Here is a 9,276-nt window from a genome sequence, read left to right as displayed (position 1 = left end):
AATTCTATGTTTAACTTATTGAAAAACAAAACCATCTTCCATAGTGGGTGAATGACTTTACAGTCCCATCAGTAATCTATGAGGATGAGTATTGGAGAATTGTAAATGTTTTATTTTGGGGGGTGTAGGAAAAAATTAGGAGTTTTGGATTAAAATATATACCTTAATATATATAAAATAGATAACCAACAAGGACTTACTGTACAGCACAGAGAACTATACTCAATATCCCATAATAACCTATAATGGAAGAGAATGAAACAAGACTATACATATATATAAAACTGAATCACTTTGTTGTATGCCTGGAGCTAACACAACATTGTGAAACAACTATATTTCCAGAAAAATTTTGAAAAAAGAGGGTTTTATAAAGGTGTCTATGCCTATAAGTGAATCATTAAATGACACTTGGATGGCTGGGAAGAAAGCCATCATATTGGTTCATATTTTTAAAATGAGATTAATTTATCTCCTCCTTCTTGATTAAATTCTCCCTCCTGCAGGGAGGGGAAAGGATCATGATGGCTAAATTTGAGTTGGTTTGCTTCCCTTTGGCTCAGCTGGTAAAGAGTCTGTCTCCAATGCCGGAGACCTGGGTTCAACTCCTGAGTTGGGAAGACCCCCTGGAGAAGGGAAAGACTACTCACTCCAGTATTCTGGCCTGGAGAATTCCATGGACTGTATAGTCCATGGGGTTGCAAAGTATCAGACACGACTGAGCAACTTTCACTTTCACCAGGAAGTTCTGAAAGCTGTTTTCAGGGCACCCTCATATAGGAAGAGTATATGTGTAGCATTTTGAAATAGTCATAGCTTAGCTGTGTGGAAATGTAACTTTACCTTTTCTGCTAATGAGCTCAACTTAGCTTTGGTGACCCCGTTTTTGCTGATGTTAAAAATTTCCCAATTTTGCCACTGAAGAATAATATGATCTCTCTGGTTTAAATAGTAACAGGTAATTAAAACTTGCTCATTCCATTTGGGATTTAAACTAATTAATTCAGAGGTCAAGCCACCCACTAGAGTTGTTCTGGGCCGGCTCTCCCCATTGCTTCCTTCCATTCCAGGAAGGTACAAGCATCATGACATTGGGAAGGTGTGGTTTGTCTCCACATTCTTCTCATGTCCCCACTACCTCTGATTGGTCTTTTGACATGAAACTTGCTATTGCTATGTCTACCCAAACTGCATAGCCAAGCCTTTGGGAATGTACCAGAATTTTCTACTGATATTCACAGCCTTGCCCATGCCTTGTGGTAATAAGATGTAGACTCCTTAAACCTTTTCTTCTTCAACCTTAAGTATCTTCTCATCCCCTGGACCACTCAGAATTCATATACTCTCAGGCCTGTAGCTAGTGGATCTCGTAGTATTTGTCCATTGTGCCATAGTATTTTTCAAAAAGTAAGTTCATTGATCTGATGTAATGCTGTGAGGGAATCCCATTTGGGTGGTTTGAATTTTGTAAGCCTGCAAATAATAGTGCTGTCTGAGACCCTGTGGATGAAAAGTCAAACTCACACCTGGCATATGTGCTGTAGAGTCAAAATGAATTTATATTCCATCTAGAATAGAAAAGACCAATGGAGGCAAATTCTACCACTAAGTGGAGCTAACTAAGCTAACTAATCTGTCAAGAATACCAACTAATAACTAAGTTGGTATTCTTGACAGATGTTCTTGTGTAAGTGGACAAGCATTAGTCAGTGCTGCTGACAGGTTGGACTTTAGTAGGTGGAAACCCATGACTGTGGGTCCGTGTATAGCCTTTCTCTGCCACCACATGGTTATCCATTTCCAAACCCATTGTACCAGCCCTGGGAAAGCAGATGACACAGGCTGTTTGACATCAGCTGGCCAAGTCATTCTCTCTATTTGATTGTTTAGTGCCTCTTCTTTAGGTGATATTCTGTGATTGTGGCAGTGTGTAAAGCAAATGCAAAGACCTTCTCTCTTCAAGCCCCAAAGTCTATTCATATACGCCTATTCCAGACCTTCTTGTCTCTGATCTTTTAATATCTTTTTCTTCCAGGCCTCTGACTAAACTGGCTATTTGTTGAATCCATGTGCATTTAATATTATGGCATTTCTCTTTCCACATAAAGATCAGGTATGTTGCCTAAATATCTGCCTATGGTGGAAATTGTACCTCACAGACCTTACGTTCCAGACCATCACTGGATGGAGAAACAGTGTGGCCCAAGTCGATTTTCAGCTGTTCCCACATACTGACCCACATTCAAGGTCAAGAGATAGGCCATCTGTCAACCAAGCTTGCCATTGGAAGAGGGCTAATGAGATCATGATGGCTGACATGGCTCTACCTCCTTGGGTTTCTGGCTATGTCTTGGCTTTGATCCTAGTATTTCACTTCCAGAAATGATCCGTTTCTTGTGGGTTTGCCTGATTTGGCATGTTGGGCAGAACCCAACTCCGAATGGAAACTTTTGACTCATAGTTGCTTTGTGCTTTATGGTCATGTGCTTAGTCTTTACCAGGACCAAGTAGCACACTTCAGCAAGTTTTAGAAAGGGGGCTTCTCCAGTGGCTCAGTGATAAAGAATCCACCTGCCCCTGTAGGAGATGTAAGAGTCTTAGGTTTGATCCCTAGGTTGGGAAGATCCCCTGGAGGAGGAAATGGCAACCCACTCCAATATTCTTGGCTGGAAAATCCCATGGACAGAAAAGACTGGCAGTCTGCAGTCCAAGGGGTCGCAAGGGATTGATGTGACTGAGCAACTATATGCAGCACAACCCATGCTACAGATAGCACTGCCTTGTTTCAGAATTCTGAAGGTGCTTCTCCTATTTGGCTTGCTTTAACCTTCCACCTGTGCACCTTTTGTTAACTTTGATACATCTAATAACTTAAGGCCTACTGAGTCAAATGGCCCAAATGGCAAGACCACATATATCACAGCCATTTCCTATCCTGGCCCTCAGTCAAAGCTGGCATCTTTCATGTCACCTGGTTCATAGGTCAGAGGGCTGTTTAGATAGTGAAAGTCTTCAAAAACAAGACGTGAACCTGGTTGAGGATGGGTCTATTGAGTTGAGAGCAATTTCCATTAAGATCGATAGCCATGGGTTCTCAGCGGATAGCACTCTCAGCATCTGTAATATTCCTTCCAGCCCAAAGGGATTCTGACAGCACAGAAGAGAGTTCACTCTGGCTTAAAAAGCAATGAGGCTGATGGCTGATTTATCAACAGCTGCAATGGCAGTCAGAGACAGTGGGTAATATCAGGAATGTGCTGAGAAAGTAATTCCCAAAATTCATCTGTTGTACTTCATGAATGAAAGTGAAATAAAAGCATTTTAAAGCTAAAAAGCAAACAAGAGAGAGAGAATTTGCCTCCAGCATCCTCTCATTAAGGCAACTAATTCTTAAGGATATATTTTAGGCAAAAGGAAAATGCTCAAGATGAAGACAAGAAGTAATGAGAAACAAATATGGTTAATATGTGGGTAAATCTATGTGAATATTAGCTATATAAAATAACAATAATAATGTCTTACAGGGGGTTTTATTTAAAAATCCCTGGAAATATTGTAAATATATGAACTATATAAAACACTTAAAATAAAATTTGACACCTCTTAGAAAAGCCAAAGTAAAGAGTAACAAGGATATAAAACACTGGACAAAAAACCATGCTTCAGATACACATATTATTTTGTCTTTAAAAAAATTGTAAGAACACACAAATAAAAATTACCAAATGGCATGAAAATAAGCAGCTTTAAATACACACCACTGCATAGAATTTCATATCCCAACATGTGGTTTCTGTGGTAGTTACTTAATAACAGATGCTTTAAAAATAAATAAATAAATAAGACACCATGGTTAAATTGCATTTTTCTTTTTTCTCTCTTAAGAGATAATTCTCAACCACATGTCTAGCATACACTGATTGAAAACCATTTGGAAATTACTCCATCTGTCAGTGAAATGCAAACACCTCTGGAGTGAAACCAAGCAGCTGTTTAAATGCTCAAAGCTTCACTAGACAAAGAAATCCTCTTCCTTAACACTGACTGTTTATACTCTTCCAAAACAACGACTCGTTTAGGGAAAAATCCAGTATTTCCAGGTGTGTAAACACAACCATTATTTAGAAGGAGATTTATAAGGAGATCAAGACTAACCACTTCCCATTTGAGGAATTGCTAAGCACTAGAGTAAGTAGAGTTAGACTCCTGTGTGTGTGTGTATGTGTTTGGTGAATTCAGAATTATTTGTATTTGTGGGCTACACTTAAAATTCACAACAGCTCTGGCAACCTTTATTGAACAAAATCCACAAACAGGCTTGTAATAAATATAAGTCTTACAAGCAGTAGTATAATTTATAATTTTAAACAGTCTATTTATACCATACAGGAATTTGCAAATATTTTCCATTTGAACAAAGACATACCTTTGTCATATTTTCTTAATCATTTCCTCATTAACTAAGGAGGAAATTGAGAAGCGAGTAGACTCTGGACTCTAATAGTGTGGGTTTGAATACTAGCTCCGTCAATGGCTGCCTATGCAGCGCTGGGCAAGGTATTTCTCCTCCCTAAGCCTCAGTTTGCACAACTGTCAAAATGGCAAAAGTAATATACCTCACAGAATAATTGTAAGGGCCAAAAGAATTGAAAATTTGTAAAAGTGAATTTGTAAGAATCTAAAAATGTAAATCATTTGATGCAATGCTTGTCACATAGCCTTTAATACAAGTTACCTATTATTTTAAATCATGAAGCCTTTTGCTGGGTTTAATGCTGATATTAATATTGATATAATCCTCAATCAATTATTATTTACCTCTTATCACTTTGGCAATAAAGGTTTGTTCATGTAGATTTCAAAATGAAAACTGCTCCTGGTCACTATTTCATTCAGATAACAACTAGGTAATCCAATAGCTTCTTATTTTTAATCACTTGTGGCTATAACTTACACTGGGCTTCCCTTGTGGCTAAGCTGGAAAAGAATCTGCCTACAATGCAGGAGACCTGGGTTTGATCCCTGCGTTGGGAAGGTCCCCTGAAGAAGGAAAAGGCTACCCACTCCAGTATTCTGGCCTGGAGAATTCCATGGACTATATAGTCTGTGGGTTCTCAAAGAGTTGGACACAACTGAGTGACTTTCACTTTCATACTTCACACTTAAATGTATGCCTGCAGGAAGCTTGGGAAGCTGCCCTGTTTAAAACCAGTCAGTTCACAAAAGGTACAAACTTTCTTTGGGGGAGAATTGTTGCTGATCAGTCGCTCAGTCGTGTCTGACTCTCCGGGACCTCATGGACTGCAGCAGGTCAGGCTTTCTGGTGCTTCACCATTTCCCAGAATGGATACACGTACATGTATGGCTGAATCCCTTCTCTGTTCATCTGAAATTATCACAACATTGTTAACTGGCTATACCCCAATACAAAATAGTTTTTTTTAAAAGGCAAACTCCTAGTTATACGATAAATAAGGACTAGGGGTGTAATGTAGTACTAGGAGGTAACATACAATAATAAATACACTTAACACTACTATATATTATACAGGGAAGATGTTGTAGGGTAAGTTCTAAGAGTTCTCATCACAAGGAAAAGTTTTTCTATTTTCTTAATTTTTTATTTTCATGAGATGACAGATATTCACTAAACATTGTGGTGATCATTTCATGATATGTAAGACAAATCATTATTCTGTACATCTTATACTTAACCAGTGAGGTGTGTCAATTACATCTCAATAAAACCAGACAGTAGCTAGAAGGTAGGTAGGTATGTAGATAGACAGATTAAAACCAGCCACTTCCCAGTAGCTATCAGTTAGGTCCTGGCAGGAAACAGGTGACATATTCCAACTGAGTATGGAGAACAGTTTAATAGAAGACAATTTACAAAGCTGTAGACAGGTTTAGGGGGAAAGCGTGACAAAGAAGTACAGTGGAGTTAGTAAACATAGGACCACGGTTACCACTTCTAACCCACGTGGGCAGGAGCAGAGCATGGCTTCAGAAACCTGGCGTGGAGAGCTGTGCAGGGAAGTCCTCCTGGCAGAGACTCATCTTTGGTGCTGACACATAGCTAATGCTGCTCTGGGAAGGAGCCGGGGGTGAATAACCCAACCACACTCTCTTCCTGCCCTTTGAACCCTCCTCCCAGGACTTCCAACTGGCCAAACCTTACTTGAGAAGCCTGTCAACAAGACAGGCTGCTCATGATGTCCACACAGGTCAGTCTTCTAAAGCCCAGAACCTTGAAGGATAGATTTGGAAGGACAAACAGAAAGCAACCATTATCAGAATTACGGAGGTTTTCCCAGATAAGGAAACTGTTAAAACTGACTTTGAATATGCTGCAAACCCAGCCCACCTTTGTTCACTAGAAGGTGCAGAACTCTGCACCTACCGAGCATGCATGTGAATTATTTCCTGAGAAAAATCCTGGCTTGCCTGCAAGTCATTTTCCTATGGAGACAGAGTAGACTTTCACCATGAAAAATTACAATTAGGCTTTGTGAACTTTAAATCCTTGAGTCCCCAAAATAGAAAAACCATTTGATCCAAAACTAAGGATTTCTTGTCTAGGTGAGAAGAGCCAGAATGTAAACCCACAATGAGTGAATCAGTAAGAACCCCATTGACCACAATTTGGGGTCACATGGTTGATAATTGCCGAGACGCGTTTTATTGTAGATACCGTATTTTGTGTCCTTCAGTTCCATAGAGCCTTGTAATGCCCTGAAGCCCTGGCCTTGGGAAGGACGCTGGGTCAGAATCACACAACTGAGATGGCTCCTGGCTTCCTGACTCTCAGGAACCGTATGAGGTGATGAAGTTTGTTGTCACTCAACAATGAACAACTCTTACAATAACATACAAAACTTTTTGTAACGAAAAAGACACTGGGGCTTCCCTAGTGGCTGAGATGATAAAAAATATCTGCCTGCCATGCGGGAGACTCAGGTTCAATCCCTGGATCGGGAAGATCCCATGGAGAAGGGAATGACTACCCACTCCAGTATTCTTGCCTGGAGAATCCTATGGACAGAGGAGCCTGGCAGGCTACAGTCCATGGTGTTGCAAAGAATGGGACATGACTGAGTGAATAATATTTTAAAAGACATTCATTGTAAACTGACCAAAGTTTGGTCTTAAACAAAGTGAGCATGAAATCTGGAAGAAAGGAAGCATGCTTGGCTGGGAAAAGAAGACTGAGCTGTAACAGACAGCTCCAGTAAGGCAGAATGACTATCTTCAGGTAACATATAGTGACAATAAGAGAAGACAGTCATTTTCTGAGCATTTACCCTGTATGCTATTTATTTTCTGCCAAAATTCTGTGGCTCTGTGATACACATTGCTATCTTTATTTTCACAGGGAAGACACTTAGGATCAAAAGTAAAAACATGTGCTTAAGAATCACAGAGACAAGAGTTTAAAAGAGCATGGATTAGAACCCAAACCAGTCTGACTCCAAAGTTCACTTTCTGTGCTTCTGTGTGCGGGAGGCAAGAAATGGCAGAGTGAACAAGAGAGGTCATATTGGCTGATGAAGCAAGATAACAAAACCATCAGGGGAAAATTCTTCAGTCTTTTGGAAGGAGGGTGGGGGAAATCGCCTGTGGTGAAAACAAAACCAAACCCAGCAAAAAACATATGGCTGATTAAAAGAAGGAAGCTCACTAGAGAACAGAAGATATTTTGGGTGATAATAGAGCTTAGCGTGGAAGAAGCCCCATCTGTAGTCATCTCTTCAAGGCCAGATCTAAATATGCAGAATATGGGTGGCTCTGACCTCCTGCAGATTGATTCTCCTGCCCCGCCCCAAGGGGTACATCAGGGAAAAGCACAACTCCTAGAGTAACGTGTAAACAGACGAGCAGACCACAGACGACACTCCCCGGCTGCAGCAGATGGGGAGGAGCAGGTCTTGGGAAGTCCTCCAGCAGGAAAGCGAAAGAAGGTAGAGAAGAATTTTGCCAAGAATGTGCCACGTGGTGTCATCACTTACTATTTCCGAGTGTGTGTTGACACTGTTCGGCTGACAGGAAAGCCAGACTGGGTACAATTTTAGTAGAACATGCTTTTGTTTTAACTGGGGGTGGGTGGTGGTGAAAGAGGATGTGATGGGACCTTCAGTCTGAGGGGAAATGGTTAAGCTACCTGATGTTGTGGGTAAAGTGGTTAAACGGGAAAGTCTCAAAGTTAATTCCGCTAGAATACTGGTGGGGTATTCCACAGCAACGGTGATGACTCCACGCTTCGACCCAAAGGCGTTCCAGTTTTAGAGCCCAGCAGAAGTGGAGCGTCAGGGACCCACTGAACAGAGAGGCACGTCAGCTTCTCTACCACTTTAGAGGAACAGAACGCAGAGGGAGAAAATACACAGCAGCCCTCTTAGAGAGACACAGGGCATGCTCTTGCAAAAGCCAGCCACACTACTGTGGTTTGTAAACTCAGGCACTAAGCGATTGTGCTTTATTTGTTTGGCCTTGGTGACACTGTCTTTGCCTGGGTTCTCATGAGAAAGCAGAGTCTGAGACTCATCTTTCATGAAGGTAGTTTACTAGAGAACGTTATCTCAGGGAGTCATGAGTAAAGACTGGAAAGAATGAAATGCGGGAGAAGGGACTGACAAAATAAGGATGCATCTTGGGGCAGGTCATAGCTGTGGGTGGTGGCAGCTTGGTCTTGCTGTCACTCTCTGAAGATCATGTAGATGCACCTCTGAATTATCAGGAGGATGGGGCAGAAGAGCAGGCGTTTACCCACTGTGTCCAGTCCTGCACTGACTCAAGGTTTACCCTGTAGGATGCTGATCTTCCAGCTCTACGCATGCATAGGTACCAGCTAGAGCTCCACAGGCATCAGAGTGACAGTGTCAGACAAGCCCAAGCTCAGAAAGCAAGATGTAGCTGAAGCAAAATGCTAATAGGTTTCATCTTCCCCAAGGTGACTGTGGCCACTGTGATGGAGTAAAAGCTTTGAGGTATAGCTCAAGAAGTACTTATACAAATACCTTAAAAATTTGCTGAACTTCCCCGGTGGCACAGTGGATAAGAATGTGCCTGCCAACGCAGGGGACACAGGTGTGGTCTCTGGTCCGGGAAGATTCCACACGCTGTGGAGTACCTAAGCCCGCAAACTGCAACTACTGAAGCCAGAGTGCCCAGAGCCTGTGCTCTGCAAGAAGACACCGCAGTGAGGAAGGTGCGCACTGCAGCCGAGTGGCCCCTGCTCGCCACAACTGGAGAAAGCCTGCGTGCAGCGCAAAAGAC

Source organism: Odocoileus virginianus, chromosome 24 (genome assembly GCF_023699985.2).
Source record: "Odocoileus virginianus isolate 20LAN1187 ecotype Illinois chromosome 24, Ovbor_1.2, whole genome shotgun sequence".
Lineage (NCBI taxonomy): Eukaryota > Metazoa > Chordata > Mammalia > Artiodactyla > Cervidae > Odocoileus > Odocoileus virginianus.
This window is presented reverse-complemented; position numbering follows the sequence as displayed.